This window comes from Lynx canadensis, chromosome B4 (assembly GCF_007474595.2).
Source record: "Lynx canadensis isolate LIC74 chromosome B4, mLynCan4.pri.v2, whole genome shotgun sequence".
Taxonomy (NCBI): Eukaryota; Metazoa; Chordata; class Mammalia; order Carnivora; family Felidae; genus Lynx; species Lynx canadensis.
Window position 1 is genome coordinate 133,235,402 of NC_044309.1, and position 24,401 is coordinate 133,259,802.

At 40.5% G+C, this 24,401-nt stretch overlaps 1 long non-coding RNA gene across 1 annotated transcript in view; it reads right to left on the reverse strand.

Annotated features, from left to right (window-relative positions):
- LOC116738211 overlaps positions 1–22,927 on the reverse strand; it is a 90,900-nt gene extending 67,973 nt beyond the window's left edge. Inside the window, exons 1-2 of the long non-coding RNA XR_004343915.1 lie at positions 22,841–22,927; positions 22,018–22,078 (exon numbers count right to left, since the gene is read on the reverse strand). This is a non-coding gene — a long non-coding RNA (uncharacterized LOC116738211). The remainder of the gene's footprint in view (positions 1–22,017; positions 22,079–22,840) is intronic.
- Positions 22,928–24,401: the final 1,474 nt, after the last annotated feature.

Sequence of the window (24,401 nt, forward strand, 5' to 3'; positions counted from 1 at the left end):
ATCTACAATTAGATTCAAGGAGACAAATGGAATTTTTGTATCAGGTTTTTCCAAGAGTTAACCAGTTCTTAAATTGATTATACCCTTCTGAAGTATTTACAGATGAAATGATATCATGTCTGGGATTTGTTTTAAAATATTGAAGAGGAAGGGGGAGCAAGTTAAACAAGAATGGTCATGTCTTGTTAACTGTTGGAGCTGGGCGATAAGTACATGGTGGTGGTTCATTTTATTATTCTCTTTATTTTTTCTATGTGTTTGAAATTTTCCATAATAGACTTTTTTTTTAACTTATGTCATGACACTGAACTTGGAAAACAAACAACAAAGTAATTCTTGGGACCAATGAACCTCCATAATCTGGTATACCATAGTAAAAATTGTTCTTTTTAAGAAATACCTCAATTTTAACCCTTATTTCTCACTGAACCAATATTTATTGAGCACAACTACCATGTGCCAGCACCAATCTGAGGGCTGAAGATACAATCATAAACTAAATTCTTTCTCCCCCAAGAGAATCTAGGAGGGAGTCTACTGTTACAAAAGGCAAGCACATGGTGTCATAGACCGAACAACAGGGAGATCTAATCCAACCCTGGCCAATCAGGAAAAGCTTCCCAGGCACCATCTAAGTTGATTCTTAAAGATTCATCCCAAAAAGACAAATAATTTGGGGCACCTGGCTGGCTCAGTCAATGGAGCATACAACTCTTGATCTCAGGGTCATGAGTTTGAACCCCACAAAGGATGTAGAGATTACTTAAAAATTAAAAAAAAAATCTTTAAAAAAATCTTTTTTTTGCCCATGTTGACTTTTATCATTTTATAGACTGTCAGATCAACAAATAAATGCCTATTCCTTTATGAACTGAAGAATCTCTCTATAAAGCAGAAGTTATCAAATGACCATTAACTCAACAAATATTTATTAAATATCCACTATGTGTCAGCATGTGCTAGACAAAAAGGATAAAACACAGTCTCTACCATCATGGAGTTTATAATCTTGGAGCATAAGAAGACAAAAAAAAAAAAAAAAAGAGAGAAAGAAAAAAGAGAAGAAAAAAAAAAGTAAGCAAGCCATTAAGCAGAAAACTACAGCTGATCCTTGAACAAGAGCTTGAATTGCATGGGTCCCTTCATACACAGATTTTTTAAATACAGTACAGTATATTTTCTCTCCTTATGTTTTTCTTAGTAACATTTTCTGCTCTCTAGTTTACTGTATGAATACAGTAGTTAAAACATATAACATACAAAATATGTGTTGTCAGTAGTAAGGCTCTATGTTATCAGTAAGACTTCTGGTCAACAGGCTTTTAAGTCTGGAGGGGGGTCAAAAGTTATACATGGATTTTCAACTGTGTGGGGCTCAGTGCCCCTAACCTACCTGTTGTTCAAGGGGCAACAATAATTATAAATTTCTCTGAGTTATAAAGGAAACAAAGGAAGTGTCTGCGGGTAGAAAATATCTATTTTTTAGATATGGTGGTAAGGAAAGTTGAAAGAACTAAAGTAAAACCAGCTGATGATAATGTAACTGACTGAAGGGGAAAGGGATACCAAAAAAGTGGTAAGAGCAGTATAGATAAAAGCATGCATTCAATGTAGGTCGTGGGAAGAAATCTGGATTTTATTCTGATTTTTTTTTAATGTTTACTTATGTTTGGGACAGAGAGAGACAGAGTATGAGCAGGGGAGGGGCAGAGAGAGAGGGAGACACAGAATGTGAAGCAGGCTCCAGGCTCCAGCTGTCAGCACAGAGCCTGACGAGGGGCTCAAACTCAGAACTCTGAGATCATGACCTGAGGCGATGTCGGACACTCAACCGACTGCGCCACCCAGGAGCCCTCGGATTTTACTCTAAATGCAACAGGAAACCACTGGAAGGGAGGGTTTTAGGCAGAGAAGGGATGTGATTCAGTTTATGTTCTTAAGATCATTCCTGTTACTTTGGAGAGAATGGACTGAATGAAGAACTGTAGATGAGTAAAACCAAAACACCAAAATTCTGGCCAGTGGAAATCATCTCTGCAATTCCATTACCAATCTAAAATCTTTTAAATTGCCCTACTCAATCCAGGCTTCACCTACAGTTTGTGGGGTTTTTTTTTAATGTTTATTTATTTTTGAGAGAGAGAGAGAGAGAGAGAGAGAGAGAGAGACAGCACAAGTGGGGAGGGGCAGAGAGACAGGAAGACACAGAATCCAAAGCAGGCTCCAGGTTGAGTTGCCCACACAGAGCCCGACGCAGGGCTCGAACTCACGGACCGTGAGATCATGACCTGAGCTGAAGTCGGACGCTTAACCGACTGAGCCACCTAGGCGCCCCAATTTGGGCTTTTGGGTGGGGGGGGAAGGGGGGGCGCTTTTTTTTTTAAATGCTTACGACCAATGGGTCCTAACCTCTGAGATCTCCGGGAAGCTGAAACAAGCCCAGCCTGGGGGTTAGCATTCTTCTCATTCTCTTATTGCCAAAGTCAGATTCATTTTCATTTACTCACCTCCTATTCCACACAATCAGCTTCTTGACTGAAAGGAAGGGAGTAGGGGACTTCCTTGAATGTTTCAGGCAAAAATAAGCTTTACCAAACATCTGATACGGAATGCATATAATTGCATAACCTTTCTTCTCATTGCCAACTATGTTTCAGGTGGGGGGAACTCCACTATGAAAGCAATTCTAATTTTCTTGTTCACATTTGCCAGATCTCAGAAAGCCACCTGAAGCAAATCCACTTAATTCTGCTTTAGAAAAAGTTTTCTCATTCCAAAGTCTGAACAAGAATACATTTCTAGGGGTGCCTCGGTGGATCAGTCGGTTAAGCGCCTGACTAACTTAAGTCGGTTTAAGAGTCCGACTCTTGATTTTGGCTCAGCTCATGACCTCACGGTTCATGGGTTTGAGCCCCACGGCAGGCTTGGCACTGATGACGTGGAGCCTACTTGGGATTCTCTCTCCCTCTCTCTCCCTCCCCTTGCCCCCCCCCAAATAAATAAACTAAAATAAAAAGAATACATTTCAAATGGGATTTGTAAGTGATAAGGAAAGAAAAATAAATTCCATTGTCAATCCCCAGGGCATGTGGCTAAGCCATCTTAATGAAAACACTAACAAACTAAGTCATGCACCAAGATATTTTACTCAGTTATTTAAAAGTCAGAATGGGGGGCACCTGGGTGGCTCAGTCGGTTAAGCATCCGACTTCAGCTCAGGTCACGATCTCACAGTTCATGAGTTCGAGCCCCGCGTCGGGCTCTGTGCTGACAGCTCAGAGCCTGGAGCCTGTTTCAGATTCTGTGTCTCCCTCTCTCTGACCCTCCCCCGTTCATGCTCTCTCTCTGTCTCAAAAATAAATAAACGTTAAAAAAAAAATTAAAATAAAATAAAAGTCAGAATGGAAGAAGTGACAGTACCAACCTCTGTGTAATACCCATGAGATTTCAATTAATCTTGATTAACATCCCTGCAAGATAAGTACATCCCCATTTTTTTAAATTTATTTATTTTGAGAAAGAGAGAGAGCAAGCAAGTGAGCACATGAGCAGGGGAGGGGCAGAAGGAGGGGGAAAGAAAGAGAATCACACCATCAGCACCAAGCCCAATGTGGGGTTTGAACTCACAAGCCACAAGATCATGACCTGAGTCAAAATCCAAGAGTCGGACGCTTAACCAACTGAGCCACCCAGGTGCCCCAGTACATCCCAATTTTACTGAAGTGGACACAGTCCCAAAGAAGTTGGCACTAGCTCAAGGTCACCCAATGTTAAGTGGCTTCCAGTGGCCCATACACTTTCCATTAAAATAAATGTTTAAAGATCTAAATTACAGAAATTCTCTCACATGACCAGTGTACCAATAAATAAGTTTATACACACGTACATGCGTGCATGTGTTTCATTTGGATACCTAATCATCAACTGTAATATTTTTCAATGGGGAAAGTATTTAGGATTCCTACTTGGAGACAGACAACTGGAAAGCACCTCCGAAGAGATAAGGGAGTTTGTGGCAAGCTATCACAGTTATTTCTTTTTTTTTTTTTTAAAGATTTTATTTTCAAGTAATCTCTATACCCAACATGGGTCCCACACTCACAACCCCGAGATCAAAAGCTGCATGCTCTACCAACTGAGCCAGCCAGGTGGCCCAGGTTATTTGCTTTTAATGAAGCCAAAGGAGTTCCTCCTTAATGGCAGTATCTACCTTCTTAGGGCTGCAGTGACTGCACTGAGTCCCAACAAAAGCTATAGGGAGGGAAATTCATGCACAAGGACCATTCCCAACTCCAGGAAAGTCTGTAAGTGATTTAGGGTTGGTGACAATGAGCAACATGTATGTACAAAAACAACTATTCCATCAACAAAAACAAAAGACAGGATATATGAAAGCACTGTTTTAGCTAACAGTGGATAGCATAAAACAGATACTCAGTAAAAACTAGTTCCTTCTACTCTCTGCTCCAAGTTATTTGTATGCAAAATAATAATATGTGCTGAGTGGAGTGATAACATCTTACTTAGCTGGGCAAATTGGTGAAATGTTCTTTCTCTCAAACCCAGACAGACTGAGTTTGCCTATCTGGTCCGACATTTGCTAAGAACAAGGACACAACCAGCCACTTTTCAGAAGTCAAAAGTCTCAAGGATTATTTTATTTCCTCCATCAATCAGCAGCACAGCAAATGGACAAAAAGCTATCTTCAAAGCAAGTCTCCCCATCCAAGTGAATACAGCACAACTCAGCAAAACCACCAAACCAGCATTGCAATCTTCATTAAAATCTGCATTCCTCCACTTCTATGACCACTGAGTGGTCATACACAACCTGGCATATAAAATCATTACTAAACGTCTTTGATTAAAGCAACTATTCTTTCACTAAAGCAACTTATTCTTTAACTATTTCAATAATTTAACTTTTGAAATGAAATGATCTTTTCTTTAAAAAAATTCTTTTCAGGAGCAACCGGCTGGCTCAGTCAGAAGAGCCTGTGACTCTTTATGTTGGGGTTGGGAGTTCAATCAACCACACATGGGGTGCAGAGATTAAAGTAAATAAAATTTAAAAAATAGAAAAATTTTTAAAAATTTTTCTTTAAAAAAATTCTTTTAAGTCAATTAAAAAATTGACTTTAAAAAAATTCTTTTAAGTCAATTCTATCATTTAGATGCTTCTGAGATTCAGACTCTGGGATTAACAAGCTACCATAATTAATGTTGAGATACTATTAAGTGATAATGGTTGCTGGAGTGAATATAGTTACAACAGTAAGAATCAAATGAAAATTACACAAGGGCCCTTAAGGGTCATCTAACTTAATGTTCTTAATTTACAAAGAAAAAAAAAAAAAAAAAACTCAGGCCAGAGAGGTTAGACAACTTGTTCTAATATTATTATATAACTTATAAATAACAGAATGAGGATCTTTAAACCCCACGCCTCTCTCTAATAATATTAGCCACCACTTATCAGATAATTACAACGTGCCAGGTGCTGTACTAAGGGTTTTACATACCTGATCTCATTTAATCTCACCACAATCCTACGAGGAAGGCATTATCAAGGCTTTTACACAGGAAGAAATCAGAATTCAAACCCATGTTTATCTGATGCCAAGTCTTTGATTTTAACCATCAAACTATATCCACATTCCATTCACTCATTCATTCATTCATTCATTCATCAAAATACTCACTAAGGAAATATATCAGGTACCATCTCAGCCTTAGGGATTCTAGTAATGAAAATGGACAAGGTCCCTGCCATTATGAAATTTATGGTAACAAGTAAAAATAGTAATTTAATAAGCACTTCAGGCATGACTGATAATTGCTGTGGAAAAAAAACAGTCGTGTGATTAATAACTACAATGACAACACTATGCTACCAGTCACACATTAAATCACTAAACATGTAAAAGACTACCACCTCATATACAAAACAAAACAAACAAAAACCAGAAAATAACAAATGTTAGTAAGGATGTGGAGAAATAGGAACCCTTGTGCACTGCTGGTAGGAATGTAAAATAAAAGTAAATTTAATCCTGGGATAGTGGGAAATGACTAAAACAAGATTTTGAACCCATTAAAGATAACAGGTATTTGAAACAGTATATTCTCAACAGCAGATAAACTAGTGTCCTCCTTCTTTAATATGATATTAATTCTAACTTGGGCTTAAAAAGGAACAGTTCTAATCACAGAAATCTGTCAGTGATGGTAATAGATATTTCCAAATTAAAACAAACCACCAAGATTACACACATATGCAATTCCAATACCCACTTTTTTTCTCATTCCTACATTCCTGTTAAGTTTCTCTCAGTCAGTCCCTCTGGCATCTCAGCACAAAGACCTGACGACTGTGCAGGCAAAGGCAGTTCATTAAGTTCTCTTACTGGACTCAGACTGCTTCTGTGGGAACTGCCTCCTCTCAAGTTTCTGGGCTATTATCAGATAGAAGCAACTCTCAATCTCCCTGGCTTCCTTTTCAGGGGAATGTGCCAAGAAAAAAATGGAGGAGAAAAGACCTGGGCCCACAGTTACCTAAAGTACTGTACCTTCATCCATCAGGGACTCTGTACTGCGTGTTATTCAGCTTCGTGCTAGAATTTACCAATAATCTTATTTATTTCCTAAACCCACTTGGTACAGATCTTACATAAGACACATGGAGAAGAAAATAATATCAATTAGGTGCAGCTACTACCCCCAATGAACGATATTAGCAGGAAGAAAAGGTCTTAATGAAAAAAAAGAAATGTGACATTGAAAAAAGAAAAATTGGAAGAGTGCACTATAGGGAGAGGGAAGTCTGAAAACAAGTTTGAGGCTGGATGACTCACTGTATTAATCAAGGAGAGTTGTTTTGTAAAGGAGTTAAGCCTGAGGCTAACTTTAAAAATGGGCAAGGACAGGGGCTCAGGCAGCCTCAGTAGGAAGAGCAGGCAATTCTTGATATTGGGGCTGTGAGCTTGAGCCCCACATTGGGTGTAGAGATTACTTAAATAAATAAATGTAACAAAAAATTCCAACCACCATTAAAAAAAAAAAAAAAATGGGCAAGGACCCAGTTTGGGGAATTAGGAGGAAGGCGGCTGTTCAGAGAATTCAGGGCAGCCTGATCAAAGTCAAGAAGGTAACAATTATCAGTACAGAATGATGACCAGGGCTTTTTAAAGTTCTGATTGAAAAAATCATGTAATAATTCTGCTTGGTGACCTATAAAAGTGTACATAATCCAGTTTGATGAAGACAGCATACAACTACAGACTAACCACAAGACCAAGAAGCAATTTGGTTCTAGCAACCAAATTAAAGTTAGGCCACTCATCCTTCATAGACTCTAATCAGAAAGGAAGAAATCAGCCATTTCTATAGCTATACCAGAATGATATTCTGAAATGTTTTGCTTCCTCTCATTTGAGAAGTTATAATGAACAGAGTCTATTATTAAGCCTATGCTATTTTCCACAGAAAGCAGTGTAAATGAACTAGACAAAGAAATAGTAGCTAAAACAGATTCTAAGTAAGAAGAGCTTATCTAGCCTTTGTTTTTTAAATTGAATGTTAATTTCACACATATAATCAACAGACATTTGTGTAATTCTTCACAGTTAGCAATTACTTTATTTAGGCAGGATTTTATATACGGTAGATACTCAGCAACGATTTGAATGAATGAATAACCTCATTTATACTCAAGGTACTACTGCCAGGAGAAGCCAAACAAATTAACTCTGTAAAATGACTGAAGCTGGAAAACTGCAGGAGAGTGAAGAATGAAGTATTTTCTTGCAATCGTGATGCAAGAAGGCACATTAGTCATCCACCTGCTCATTCAACAGAAATTTGAAGACCATTACGGACCAGGCATTTTTGTAGCGTGCACATGTGTGGGGGTATAGATCAGCTGTTAGATACTGGCTGACCGCAACCAAATTTGGCCTACAAACACCTTTTGTTTAGTCCACAGAGCACTGACCACACAATATTTTTTTTTAAATCAACTTTGAGGTATAATTTACTTACAATAAAATGCACCCATTTTGAGTGTACAGTTCCAATGAGTTCAATTAATTCTAACAAATGCACATTCTCATGTAATTACCACTTCCGATCAAGAAAACACTCCCAACATGCCTCATGTCCTTTTGCAGTCTTCCTCCTCCCCCTCCACCCCAGCCACAAACAACCACTGATCTAACTTCTATTACTATAAGTTAGTTTTGCCTATTCTAGAACTTCAATATAAATGAAACCATAGAGGCGACTGGGTAGCTTGGTTGGTTGAGTGTCCATATCTTGATTTCAGCTCAGGTCATGATCCCGGGGTCTTGGGATTGAGTCACATGTCGGGCTGAGCATGGAGCCTGTTTAAGATTCATTCTCTCTCTCTCCCCCCGCTCCCTCTGCCCCTCTCCCCAGCTTGCATGCTCTGTCTAAAATGAATGATTGAATGAATAAAAGAATGAATAAAACCACAAAGTAAGTTCTCCTCTGTTTCTTACTTCTTTCAACAGAGTTTTCAAGATTCATTCACATTGCTGCATGTATCTATAATTCACTGTTTATCCACGGTTTGTTTACCTATTCACCTGTTGATAGTATTTGAGTGGTGTCCAATTTTTGGCCATTATAAATGAAACTGTTATGAACGTTCACGTGGTCTTTCTGGGAATATATGTTTTCATTTCTCTTAGATAATAAATACCAAGGTGCAGGACAAGGTTGCATGATACGTATGTATTTAACTTTAAAGAAACTGACCATTTGTTTTCAAAAGTGCGATATTTCACACTCCCACCACCAACATACATGAATTCCAGTTGTTTCACATCCTCACCAATACTTGGACTTTTCCATATTTTTTAATTTTATATATTCTACTGGGCACGAAATGGTATGTGATATAGTTTTAATTTGTATTTCCCTGGTGACTAATGTTGAAAATCTTTTCTTATGCTTTTGAATTTTTTTTTTCTTTTTTTTTTTTTCAACGTTTTTATTTATTTTTGGGACAGAGAGAGACAGAGCATGAATGGGGGAGGGGCAGAGAGAGAGGGAGACACAGAATCGGAAACAGGCTCCAGGCTCTGAGCCATCAGCCCAGAGCCTGACGCGGGGCTCGAACTCACGGACCGCGAGATCGTGACCTGGCTGAAGTCGGACGCTTAACCGACTGCGCCACCCAGGCGCCCCTTTTCTTATGCTTTTGGACATTCAAATACGTTTTTGTCTTCGAAGTGTCTATTCAAAGCTTTTGTTCATTTTTAATTAGGCCATTTGTCATATTATTTTTAAAGATTTTCATATATTCTAAATATGAGTCCTTTGATAAATCTATAGATATCTACACATATATGAAATTACATATACACACATGTATATGTATATAGAGTGTGTGTGTGTGTGTATAAATATTTCCTCCCAGTCTGGCTTACCTTTTCATTTTCTTACAGTATCTTCTAAAGAACAGAAGGTTTTCCTTTTGATAGATCTGATTTATCATTTTTTTCTTCCATGGTTAGTGTTTTTGTTTCCTAAAAAATCTTTGCCTATCCCAAGGTCATAAATATTTTCTTATAATTTTTTCTATAAATTTTACAGTTTTGTATGTTTAGCTCTATGAGCCCTTTCAAATTAATTTTTTCTGTACAGTGTGAGTTAGGTATTGACATTCATTTCTTTAAACACAAATATCCCAATTGTTCCAGCAACATTTGTTGAAGACTACTCTTCCCTCTATTGAATTACATTTAACCCTTTGTTAAAAAAATCAATTGATGATACATCTATTTCAGCATTCCTTATTGTGCTCCAATGATCCATATTTGTGTTTTTACACTAATACCACACAGTCTTGATTACTCTAGCTTTACGTTTTCTTGAAATCAGGTAATTTCATTCCTCCAAGTTTGTTCTTCCACCTCTAAATTATTTTAGCTATTCTAGGGGCACCTGGCTGGCTCAGTTGGAAGAGCATACAACTCCTGACCTCGGGGTTGTAAGTTCGAGCCCCATGTTGGATATAGAGCTAACTTAAATAAACAAAACTCTAAATTATTTTGACTATTTCAGATCCTTTACATTTCCATGTAAAATATATATATATATAAATATATATATATATATTTTTTTACATTTCCATGTAAATTTTACATTCAGCATGTCAATTTCTACAAAAAAGGAAAATAAGGACTGCCCTCAATTAAGGAGCAAGGTGGCTTTCTTGTATGTGGAGGTCTCTCTGATAAGGAGACATCTGAGTAAAGATCTGAAAAAAGTGAGGAAGTAAATCATGTGAAGATTTAGGGAAAGAGTATACCAGGTGGAGAAAACAACAAGCACAAAGACCTGGTATGACCCAGGAACAGCAAAGAATCCAGTGGGATTGCAGCAGAGTAAGCAATGGGGACCATGGAAGATCACGAAACTGACTCCGGAAAGCAGATCATAAGATCTATAATCTATGTGGAGAGCAGATCACAAGAAAGCAGAGCAGAAATGGGGATTCAGATCAAAGGAAGCTACTACAGCAATAATCCAGGCAAGAAATAATAATGATTATGTGGTGGTCAGTTGTATGGGTCAACTTGATTAGGCCACAGTCACCAGTTATTCAAACACTAAGTGTTGCTGTGAAGCTATTTTGTAGATGTGATTAATATTCATAATCAGTTGCCTTTAAGTAAAGCAGACTGTCCTAGATAATCTAGGTAGGCCTGATTCAATCAGTTCAAAAGCCTTAAGAACAGGGGCACATGAGTGGTTTGGTCAGTTAAGCGTCCCGACTTTGGCTCAAGTTATGATCTCACAGCTCATGAATTGAAGCCCCAAGTCGGGCTCTTTGCTGACTGTTTGTAGCCTGCTTGGAATTCCCTCTCTCCCTCTCTCTCTCTCTCTGCCCCTCCCCTGCTCACACTCTCTCTCAAAAATAAACATTTAAAAAAATAAAATAAAAAGCTTTAAAAGCAGAACTGACATTTCCCAGAAAAAGAAATTCTACCTGTGGATAACAACTTCAGCTCAAGAGAGCCTAGCCTATGGATATCATACTTACTTAGCTAGCCCCTGCATCATATAAGGAATAAATCCTTACAATAAATCTCTTTATGTATATCTCCTGATTTTATTTCTCTGGTTGAACCCTGATAGAGATTTGGCATTTAGAAGTGGAGTGTTCAGTGTAAATACTTAGAAATGTGGAAGTGGCTCTGAATCTACATCAAACTAAAAAGCTTCTGCCACAACAAAGGAAACCATCAACAAAATGAAAAGGCAACCTACAAAAATGTTTGCAAATCATGCAGCTGATAAGGGGCTAATATCAAAAATATATTTTTAAAAAACTCATACAACTCAATAGCAAAAAAAAACAGTCTAATTAAAAAATAGGCAGAGGATCTGAACATTTTTCCAGAGAAGACAGAAAGATGCTCAACATCACTCATCATCAGGGAAATGCAAATCAAAACCACAATATCACCTCACACCTGCTAGAATGGCTATTATCAAAAAGATAAGAAATAACAAGTGTTGGGGAGGATCTGAAGAAAAGGGAACCCTTATGCACTGTTGGTAGGAATGTAAATTTGTGCAACCATGATGGAAAATGGTATGGAAGGTCCTCAAAAAATTAAAAATAGCACACCTGGGGTGCTTGGGTAGCTCAGTTAGTTGGGCAGCCAACTCATGATTTCGGCTCAGCTCATGATCTTGCTGTTCAAGAGTTCAAGCCCTGCGTCAAACTCCGCGCTGACAGTACAGAGCCTGCTTGGGATTCTCTCTCTCCCCCTCTCTCTGCCACTCCCCTACTCACACACGCAAGCACATGCAAGCACACTCTCTCCCCTCCTCTCTCTCTCAAAAAGTAAATAAATGGACTTAAAAAATAAACTGCACTACTATATGATCTAGTAATTCCACTTCTTGGTATTTATCCAAAGAAAACAAAAACACTAATTCGAAAAGATGTATGCACCCCCATGTTCAGTACATCATTATTTACAATAGCCAGAGATGAAAACTACCTAAGTATCCACTAAGGGATGAATGCATAAAGAAAATGTGGTATATATAATATTATTCAGCCATAAAAAAGAATGAAACCTTGCCATTTGCAACAACATGAATGGACTTCAAGGGCATTACACTAAGTGAAATAAGAGAAAAGAGAAATATATGATCTCACCTGTACGTGAAATTAAAAAAAAAAAAACTGAGCTCACAGACACAGACAAGATTAGTGGTTACCACAGGTTCAGGCGGGGGAGTGCTGCGAAATGGGCGAAGGGGGTCTAAAGGCACAAATTTCCAGTTATAAAATAAGTAAGTCATGGGGCACCTGGGTGACGCAGTCAGTTAAGCGCCCGACTTCGGCTCAGGTCATGATCTCAAGGTTTGTGAGTTGGAGCCCCCTGTCAGGCTCTGTGCTGACAGCTCAGAGCCTGGAGCCTGCTTTGGATTCTGTGTCTCCCTCTCTCCCTGTCCCTCCCCTGCTCTCGCGCTCTCTCTCTCAAAAATAAATAAACATTAACAAATTAAAAAAAAAAAAAAAAAAGGAAAAAGAAAAAGAAAACTCCTAGAGCTGAGCCATGAGCCCAAAAGCCAAAGCCACAGGCCCAGAGCAGGAATCTCAAGCCACATAGGATTACTCCCAGGCTTTGAAAACTAATGACATTTTCCCTGCCGGATCTTAAAATTGCTTGGGACCAGTGACACACCTATTCCCTGCATTTTCTCCTTTTTGGAATAGGAATGTCTATGTCTGTCCCATCACTGTATTTTGAGAACATATAACTTGTTTTCTTGTTTCACAGGGCCACAGATGGAAAGGGTTTTGCCCCAAGATGGATCATACCCAGAGTCTCACCTATACCTAATCTAGAGGATTTATATGATGAGATTTTGTACTTTTAAGCTAATGTTATGTAGATGAGATCTTAACTTGAGTTGATGTTGCAATGGGTTAAGACTGTTGGGAATGTTGGAATGGGGTAAATGTACTTTGCATGCGGGACAGATGTGAATCTTTGGGGGCCAAAGAACAGACTGGTAGACTGAAAAATGGCACCCTAAAGATACCCACATTTTTGGGGCACCTGGGTGGCTCAGTTGGTTAAGCGTCCGACTCTTGATTTCGGCTCAGGTCATGATCTCATGTTTCAAGAGATGGAGCCCCACAGTGGGCTCTGCGTGGACAGCGAGAAACCTGCTTGGGATTCACTCTCTCCCTCTCTCTCTCTGCCCCTCCTCCACTCCCCCACTCTCAAAATAAAAAAATAAATGAACTTAAAAAAAAAAGATACCCACATTTTCTACATCCTAGACCCTGGAACTTGTGATTGTTACCTTAAAAGGCCAATAATAACAATAATAATAATAATAATAATAATAATAATAATAATGAAGGTGGGGGAATCTTTGCAGATGTGATTAAGGATCTTGAGATGGGGAGATTATCCTGGATTATCTGAGTGAGCCCTAAATGCAATCACATGTCTTTATAAAAGGGAGGCAGAGAGATTTGACAAACAGAGAGGTGAAAGAGATGTGCACAGAGATCTGAAGATGCTGCCGTTGAAGACTGAAGTGATCCTGCCACAAACCAAGCAATGCCAGCAGCCACCTGAAACCAGAAAAGGCAAGGAACTTACTCTCCCCCGAAGCTTCCAAAAGGAGTGCAGCCCTGCTGCTGACACCGTGATTTTGACCCAGTGAAACTGATTTCACACATCTGGCCTTCCGGACTATAAGAGAATAAATATAGGCTGTTTTAAGTCACCAAGTTGGTGGTAATTTGTTACAGTAGCTAGCCACAGGAACCTAAACTAATCAGTTGGGTTGGACAAGGATAATTATGACGGAGGCGGTGAGAAATGATCAGATACAGATATATTTACAAAAGAGAGCTAACAGGATTCGCTGATGGACTGGATATGAAGTGGGAAAGAAAGAGAAGATGACATCAAGGTTCTTGCCTGAATTACTATAAGAATTTCTAGAGCAAGGATCCTCAAAACTTAACCTGCATGAGTCTCTACTTCTTCTAGTCACTTCTTTGTTTTGTTTTGAAAAAGTGTGGTAGGTTTTCCTACTGTTTGGAGATAGTAGTGATGAGTTTGGAGTTGAATGTACCTGTTTTCAATTCTGGCTCTACTGTTCACTGGCTGTGCGATCTTGGACAAGGGAATTAATCTTTCCAAATCTCTAGTACATTTTACTAAGTACGTTTTACTAAGCTAAGGACAACCCACTGGTTCATCAACATACAAGCCAGGGGTGGCCTCGCCAAAAACTGTTTTGGTAGAATCTGGGGCTGGACATCAGATTAGAAAAGGTTAGAAATCCCAGAGTACTATGATTTTAAAATATAACTTACTTTGAATATTGTTATGCTCTCTTTCTGGCTGTTATTCATCTGTTCATTGCCTTCCCCTTTACCTAGCTCCAGTCATTAATGGACCAAGAATCAAGTAAAAAGCTGAGTAATTCTCAAGTGTAAGTTCAGGACACTGTCATTTAAGACAAGGAAGGGCAGGGTAAGGAGAAGGGGTGAGTCACTTTCATTCATTCAACAAGTATTTATTGAGCATCTATTATATGCCACGCCAAGCACTACACTGAATGCTGGGGAAATAGCAATGAAGAGACACACATGGCCCCTGTCCTCACAAAGCTTATGAGAAGAAAAACATAAACAATTACACAATTATTTTGCTGCAATTGTAGCTACTGCTACAAAAGAAAACTTCTGGGTGTTAGGAAAATTAACATGCATAGAATGCCTACTATGTGCTAAATGCTTTACATGTAACTTATTTACCTCTCACAGCCATCCTATGAGGAAATAGAGATTTGGAAAGATTAATTCCCTTGTCCAAGATTGCACAGCCAGTGAACAGTAGAGCCAGAATTGAAAACAGGTGCATTCAACTCCAAACTCATCACTACTATCTCCAAACAGTAGGAAAACCTACTACACTTTTTCAAAACAAAACAAAGAAGTGACTAGAAGAAGTAGAGACTCATGCAGGTTAAGTTTTGAGGATCCTTGCTCTAGAAAGAGCTTTCTAAGTTCATGTGATGAAGGTGAATTTTGGAAGGTATTCAAAAATCCCTTAACACTCTCCAAATAGAACAAAAGGTTACACTATAATTAACTCAGTTTTATTTAGGCACCCAACAGGTTATTAAACATGTTGAAAATAAAATGTCATGAATACCTTATCCAAATTGTACAGGTCATGCCCAGTTTTATACAAATTGTTTCTGCAGGCTCACCTTCAGAATCAGCTTTCAGGTAAAAGTGAAAGGGGGAAAAAATAAAATTAAAATGAAATGAAATGAAATGAAATGAAATGAAATGAAATGAAATGAAATGAAATGAAATGAAATGAAATGAAATGAAATACGACCATGCTACAGAGTGACTGCTTTAGGAAATGACTAAATAGCTGTTTCACTCAATGTATACAAAGATTCATGACAGATATTACACAAATGAGCAATAACCACCCCATGATGTTCTACTGCGTAAAGGAAAGCTTCAAATTTATTTAATTTCAAATTAAATCACTAACCTATGATCTCATTGTATTCTTGGTGGCTCCCTATTCCCATCATTCCAGGACTCCCAGATCCTCCCTTGCAAAAAAACAAACAAAAAAATCTAAACAGAAAAGAAATATCAACAAGAATGTGAAATGATCCACTGAATCTACAAAATATAGAATTTAAAATAGCACCACATCTTTGCCTCCCATGCCCCCTTAGGGCATTAACCTGGAATATTAGAATTAAAGAGTGAAAGGCTTCTGAATGAAAGCTTTAGTTCAACTGATTTTCCATAAAAAGTGATTATCACATGTATCAGAGATATAAAAGAACATTGTCCTTACCCTTCATTTCTAAATTGTTTTGAAAGCCAAGATAACATATACAAGGCAAATTTTAAAAGACTACTTTAGAGGCACCTGGGTGGCTCGGTCAGTTGGTCAGTTGAGCAGCCAACTCTTGATTTCAGCTCAGGTCATGATCTCATGGTTGTGAGATCAAGCCCCGTGTCAAGCTTCAAGCTACATGTGGAGCCTGCTTAAGATTCTCTCTCTCTCTCCCTCTGCCACTCTGCCTAGCTCGCCTGCTCTCTCTCAAAAAAAAATAAAAATAAAAAAATAAAAATAAAAATAAAAATAAAAAGACTACTTTAAAGACATCCATCCCATAGAGGCACCTGACTGGCTCAGTTGGTAGAGTGTGCAACTCTTTATCTTGGGGTTGTGAGTTCGAGCTCCACAATGGGCAAAGAATTTACTTAATAAAATAAATAAATAAAAATAATCTTACCCCCCAAAATACATCCAGCATGTAACAAAATATAAAGTCAACAATAAAGCCAGTTTCACCATGAAACCAATAACACCACTCTCATACCAAAATGCAACATGGTGTGTTCTAAAATATGAGGAGAGGACAACTTTCCAAGTTCCTGTAAATTTTGTGGTAGTGGAAATATGTACAGATTAACCACGATTAAGGGACTCTGGCATCACTTATGCCATTTACAGTTACAAAGATAACTGAAACACTGACAAAATATGTTTAAAATTTGGACACTATAGTATGCCCTTATTTAGTATTTATTGAGCAATTTAGGATGTGAAATCACTAGTATAGCTTTCTATTTCAGGAATGGCAACAAGATACATATAAGGAATACTGCAAAGAATACTTTGAATGCTACAACACCTTGATTGCTACCATAAAGAATTCTCAGTATACTAACATTTTCACAAACTATGCAAGTGAACAGGAACAGACATTTACTACAGGCAAAGTTAGGCACTTCATACACATTATCGTAGGGAGTTAGCACTTTTAATTCAAAGACAGAACTGGGGGGACGCCTGGCTGGCTCAGCCAGTACAGCATGTGACTCTTGATCTCAGGGTCGAGAGTTCAAGCCTCACACTGGGCGTGGAGCCTACTTTAAAAAAAAAAAAAAAAAGATCTTGGTTCAAACCCTGATTGCTATCTTCCTAAATTAGTGAATCTCTCCAAGCTTCTCTTTCTTCATCTACAAAATGGTGCTACTACTTACTTTACAGAGCTGGTGTGAGAATTAATGAGGTAGCACAACAATGATGCCACTATGACTCCGTAATCCTTATTAACAATCTCATTTGTGAGTAAGAATCATTAACCCCATTTTACAGATGAAAAAACTAGTCACAAGAAAGTTAAGTAGTAAGCCTATGGTTACAAAGCTGATAATTGTCAGTACCCAGCTCTGTTCATGCCCTTAAACTTGACATGTTACTTCACTAGTTATTTTACTCTCTGATACTCTAATACTTTAAATTTTGATACCAGAACAAAAGGTTTTCAAAAAAATCAAAATCCCTCATAATTCCCAGTTACAATTTTAGAGGTCAAAGACCTGTAAGTAGCCCACCTATAAGAGGATACATCCCAGATTTCAAGTTGAGCTATCCAAATTACTTGTAACTAACACTCACTTAAGGAATGATTTCTAAAAGCATATGAATGAAAGTGACTAGGGAAGCAAATGAACCAGATACACCACAAAACTAAAAATATGGTATCTGAAGAAAAGAAATTTTCACAATGCTCAGTCTTGCAAAGATTCTGCAGATCTTCTGTTACGACTATGTGAGCCGGCCTTAAACACGGGGTGAAGAACTGGCCCAGGCTCAGCCACGAGATTCTTGTGGAACCTCAAACCACTTAATTTCTCAGTGCCTCTGTTCAACTAAACAATGAGAGTTGGACTGGAGTCTCTGAACCGCAGAACTAAAGGCCACTTAGGCAATTAGCTCCACCCAAGGCACCCTGGCAGATCACCCAATTCCTGCTTTAGCACCTACAGAGACATGGAGTTCGATGAGCTCCCCTCTTCAAAGAAGTGATACAGTATTAAGAATCTCTGCAGGTTCTTCTGCGACCCAGTCACAAAAGTGCTCACTCTGCTATTATTATGGGTCCTGGTTCCACTTCTAAGCTCTTTTTAAGCATATGCACCTCTAAGTACTGCTTCTGACTAAACCCACTCTACAGATAGAAGGCCCAGTAATTCAAAGACCGATAATGAGAATACAAGTTACCCCTAACAGGCAAACTGTGCACCTCCTGAGGTACCTCCAGAGGTACTGTTGTAACTGTGTGTAACTCTAATTGTGAAATAAAAACTATGTAAACATAAGTACTTGAACTGGAAAATCTGACGCTGAGCAGCAATGACTGACATTTCAATGCTTCTATCTGAACATTCATATCATTCTACACTCATTCATCTCTGACTCCAACCTCATTCATCCATGGTCAGTTCTATGCTACTGCCTAAAATTAACGATGATGATGATGGTGGTGCATGAAAAGCTGTGCCAAGGACTTGGCATATGTTTAACTTGTTTAATCTTTATAGTAGCCATATAAAGCAGCCACCATCATCACCCCCATTTTATAGTTAGTGAGTTACTAAGAAGACTTCGTAAGAGTATTACAGTCACACACCCAAGGTCACACAACCAGCAAGTGGTAGAGGCAGGACTGCAACCCAGGAAGTCTGGCTCCAGCATCTATGCCACGAGACTGTGCTGTCTATCTATGCTGGTCTATCAATCTGACAAGTTACTGTTCTCTTCAATATCAGAAAAATTACTCCACCCTCAATTTACACACAGAGATGAAATGTTTGTCCTTAGAGCCGGCCTAGACTCCTTACATTTCATATGGCCCTAATTCAGTGTCCACTTCCACATATTAGCCTACCATGTTGAAAGCACACAGTGAGCACCCAATTAAGATTTCTGAAAATCTGTTACAAGAATTAAATCTTTCCCTCCTCTGAATCCTTGCCTCCCCTCCCCCAGCACTTTGTACCTTCTTCCAACACTTTTTCTGTTCTATGAGGTAGCCAGCCTCCAAGATGGCCCCTAAAGATCTTTACCTCCTGGTATTCATGTCCATGTGTCATCCCTTCCCACAATGTGTGACCAAAAGAAAACGGGAGAAATGACAGTATGTGACTTCTAAAGCTAGGTCATAAAAGACAGTGCAATTAAAAAAATAAAAAATAAAATAAAAAATAAATAAATAAAAGACAGTGCAGCTTGGTCTCCTGATTGCTTGCTCTGGGGGAAGCCAGATGCCATGCCATGAGGGCATTCAAGTAGCTCTGTGGAGAGGCCCACAGGGAGAAGAGCTGAGATCTCCCGCCAACAGCCTACACCAACTTGTCAGCAATCTGAGTAGCCACCTTAGAAGAGGACCCACCAGCTTCAGTCAAGCCTTCAGATGACTATAACCCCAGACGACCTATTAATGCAATCTCCTGAAAAGACCCTGAGCCTGAACCACTCCCCAAGCTGCTCCCAAATTCCTGACTCAAAGAAACTATGAGAAAGAACGTTTATTGTTAAACACTAACTTTGGGGGTAAGACATTACACAATAGATACCTAACATACCTAGTCTCTAAAACTATAATTTCCTTAAGAGCAGACACTGTTTCCCTGATTCTCAAAACTCATTAAGGCCATAGAAATAAACAGTGCCTATGGGGTGCTGGGGTGGCCCAGTCAGTTTAGTGTCCGACTCTTGATCTTCAGCTCAGGTCATGATCCCAGGGTCGTGGGATCAAGCCCCATGTCCGGCTCCATGCTGAGCATGGAGTCTACTTAACATTCTATCTCTCCCTCTACACCTCTCCCTAGAGAGAGCGGTGCGCTCTCTCTAAAAATAAAGAAATGAAGAAATAAACACTGCCTATATTTGAATTGTGTCAGTGGGTCATTCCCTTTGTTCAATGTTCCTTTTCTTCCAAAGTATAACTGTTTATAAACTACCTATATGTCTATACCACTTCATCTGTAATCTATCAACGTCCTCCCTCTTCTTTCAAAGACCTTCTGAAATATAACCTCCTGACCAAAGTTTTTTCTCAACAGATGAAAATGTTCCTATGTCAATTTTAACTATCAACCCTAGCATTTACATAAACACACTATAAGTATATACTTGTCTACATTCATCTTTTATTCAACAAATATTAACTGAGCATCTACTATGTCCCAAGAATTGCTCCTGAAGCTGAGAATAAAAGATACAAACTGCCTTTGTGGAGCTTATAGTCAATAGTAGTCTCTCTAAATACAACAATCTATGTTAATATGACTTCAAAATTCTAATTTCCCCTTTCATAAAAATTATTCAAAACTATTTTACCTTTCATTGTCTATTTAATTGGCCACTCATCTGCACATCCTTTTCTTTATACACTTAAATATGTAAGCTACAGTCTCAAGAAAAGTCCATACCTGGTTAACAGCTTTGTTAAGTGCCCCATACAGAATCTGTAGGTCATGTCTTCCACTGAATGTTTCCATGAACCACACTTTTTAGCAAATGCCATCACACTTATAAACATAAAATAACTACCATTTGATAGCTTTTGTTAAACAAGTTTTAGAAACTTTAAATCAAATAAGAACATTTATTTTACAGAAAGTAATTTGTAATTGATGTAGTAAAATAACATATATAGCTGGAACTTTCTCATCTCACTTATATTTATCTCTACAGAGTGTGAAAAGGGAAAGAGCATACATACTTTTAAGAAAGAAATTCAAGTCCAGGCTCTGTCACTAACCATGTAACCTCAGACAAATTATTTAACTAACTGAGCCTCAGTTTTCCTATCTTAAAGTGGAGGTAAAATCTACTTCATAGGGTTGCTGTGAGAAGTGAGTGATAACATTAAAAGCCTAGCATTATTAACGCCTATTACATAGTGAGCATCAAGAAATGTCGCTTTCCTTCCCCTTCCCTACAGCTTATACTAGGCTATACCAGTCAGAAGATTCATCAGGAAATCTTTCCAAGCTCAGCTACTTGGAATGATCTTCCTCTCCTTCATCTGGTGAGTTGAGATTCAGCCCAAATGCCATCTTCTCTTTGAGGTCCAAAAGAGAAGCTCTCTTGACCCTCCTATACATGTAGTCTGGAGTTTATTTCAATGTGTTACGACTGTCACTTTCTGCCTCTCACACTAGACTGTGAGCTCCTATGACCAGGGACCATATCTCACTTATCTCGATTATGTTGGCTTTTAGAAAAACACCTGGCCCGTTACAGACAAGGAACAAGTTTACTGAATGAGTGAATGAATGAATGAATGAATGAAGTCATTACTTAAGTAGTACCCAAAATTAGTACTGAGTGATTCCAAACTTTCTGGTTTTGCCCTTTATGGGCTGGGATGCTGTTTCATACTTCTTTTAAATGCCTTCCTCATAGCACTCAGCAGAGTACTTAAGGATGTGGAAAGTCTGCAGTAAATACTTTTGGATTACGGGATACATATTACTCTTCCATCTCATGATTTTACTCTAAATAAAAAACTTATCCAAAGAGATGTGACTTTTGGAAGCCTTTCTAAACAGGGTCTCTTCTTAACCGTTACTGGCAAAGACGTGAAGCAGTGCTAGAAGGGACTATAGTCAGTGTTTTTTTGCATGTGTTTTCGAAAAAAACAATAATGGTTTGCCTCTAGTTTAGTTTCACTAAGAAACTATCGTAAAGCCCTTTGATTCACTATGAAAAATGGAAACGACGTTAGGCAAAACTTCATTAAATCACTTTCAGCCAAGGGTTCCCCACCCTGTAGTCATGGGGCTCTGTGCCAGCTGGCTGTACCACCTCACTCCTGGGAGGTGGCTGCTTTTCAACAGAAAAACGGCTTAAGTGAAATCTGGAGTTTTGGGGGTCCTCTAACGTAAAACACGTGAATTTAACTTTTTATTGAAAATAACGATTACGTTACAGGCTTTGACATCAGGTAGAAAAGATCTTGAAAAGATCTCAAAAGCTGGCAACCTGCACACTTCGGACTTCTCATGGATTTTAAAGTATGTAAAAACATATGAAGCTGGGTGTAATTTCATTATTACATTTAAGTGACATCTTTCACGTTCCTGTATACACATACCTCATGCCAAATACAGCTGGTAAAGAGTCAAGTGTCTGCCAAACTGCCTTTTCGTTATGCTCTATAATAGCAAGAAAAAAGATAAATCCTGACAAAGCCAAGCTGGGCTGGTGCTTCAATACAAACTGATCCACCAGTCGTTCTCAATTTACAACGACCCCATGTAATAGGTATTATGCCCCTTTTCCTAATGAGGAAACTGAAGCCCGAGATTACACAGCTAGGAAACAGCAGGTTTGAGAATCTGACCTGAAAGCGCCAGCGCCAGCCCCAGCCACGACAGAGTTATCAATGCGTTCTTCCGGCACCGGCCAGGGTGGGAGGTGTAATCAAAGCGTCCTGCCAGACACTTTCTTAGAGGGTAAAGTTCTTGGCCGTCAAGTTTCAAATCCACCAGGGCCCTTACACCTGGCGGCATTCAGGTTGCTGACACAGGCATCAACAAATCCAGGTAAGCCTCCCTGGCCTGGGAATCCTGGGGCTGCACATGGATCCTGAGGGTCTGCACAGATCCCGGGGAAAGCGTGCGACAGAGGGTCCCTCCAGTCAAAACACACCCGGGGTGCAGCAGGTGCCGGACCCCCGGACCCCCGACCCGCGCTGCCCGGCCAGGCGGTTCACAGGTGCACGGCCCCGCCCCGCCCGCCTTGGCTAGACGACCCTGGCCCGGAGGGGAGAGGCGAGGGGACCAGCGGCGGGTTGGGGGCCGGGCTGCGAGGCCCGCCCAGGCCAACCCCGAGGGCGCGCGGCGGGGTCGCCAGGAGAAAGGATGCTCGGGGCGGGGCTGGTGGGGGAGGGGTCCCCTGCCCGGACTCTCACTCACCGCCTCGCGCTCCTCCCAGCCCGGGCTCGGCGGCGGTCCCCCTCCGGCTCCCACCGCGCTCTTCCCCTCCCGAGGCTCAACGTCTAGCCAGGGCGCACGAAGCTGGGGAGAAGTCTGCGCGAGCGGAGGGCTGTGGCGAGCGGAGCCGAAGGGGTGAGGAGGATGGAACGGTCGCTCTCGCAGCCGCCTCGGACACCACAGACACGGCCGCCGCCGGCTCTTCTCAGCCACGGAAGCTGCGGGCCCTCCCACCACACCCGCCTCCCGCCTCCCACACTGCCTGCTGGAAAAGTGACAGCTGTGCTGGCCAATCAGAGGCCTTGTGGAGGCTGGGACCAGGGGACTAAAGGGAGGGCGGGAAGGGAGGGGTATGAAGGAGGTGAGGACGGCGGCGGGACTTCCTGTGACTGACGGCCAGGCGTAGCCAATGGGAAACGAGAAGATGACCTCATCGCCAAGGGAAGTCTGGAACTGGCCGAGCTGCGACGAGGAGGTGGGAGGAGGTCGGCGACGAGCCGGAGGCGGGGCGCTGGGGCCTTAAAGAGGCCGAAGCCCATTGGCCACTCTGTCGAGAGAAGGGCGGCGGATCGGCTGGACCTCGCCAAGTTGCCAAGGGGTCAATGCCGTGAGCTCTTAACTGCATTAATCCTCCTGACCCGTCTCGATCCTTCTAGGGGGCTAAAGGGTCCGCCGGGGGCTCGTAAATCGATTACTTCACCTTCACGCTTCCCAAAAGGAGGCACAATAAATTCCACACTGGCCCGGAGCCCTGAATTCCCGTTACAGCCCCCGCGCCACCGAGGCCCGTCCCCTCGTTTCTCTGAGTCAGTTTCCCTTAGGGGAAAAGGGAGGCTACTGACACCTACCTACCCTTCCCTACGTACCTAGAATATTGAGATCATCAACAGCAAAAGTGCTTTGGGCCTCGAGAAGAAAAGGGGCTGAAGGAACCCAAAATCTTCCCTCAGGAGACTCCAGGAAGAGCATCTGTAGAAGGGAGGGTGATATTAGGTGACTCCCAAAGGCTCTTGCAATTGTAAAATTCTAAAATGCTGATATCCTACCCTTTCTGGCATCCACTTATATAGCAAAGGGGTGTGTGTGTGTGTGTCTGCGCGGATCTCCTGCATTAGGCGCAGAGACCACACATGGACCTGGTCTATGACGTCCACAAGGAGAAAGAAGACTTAAAGGGGAAAAAAGTAAAGCGAGGTCTGCTGTGGGAAGTACCTTGGTGCAGGCAGGCCATTTGCTCCCCCTCGCCCCGCAATGGGAGGGAGTCCAGAAAAGGAGAAGTAACTCCCATCTTGGAGGATGGAAAAGAGGGGGAAGTGCTTTCCCGAAAGCCTCCTGGGGATGGTGTGGCTCAGCAGGGCTGAAGAGAGAAGTAACAGTAGCCAGAGACAGAAAGGAGCTAGGACATTTTTCCAGCTTTGGGGAGGAGCAGTGCCAAGGCACAGAGACTGAGAGGGGACAACTCACTTTACATTCCAGAGTAAATTCTAACTATGATTCCCTGATCTCCCCCAGAGGTCTCCCATGACTGTCTATTGGTGTAACT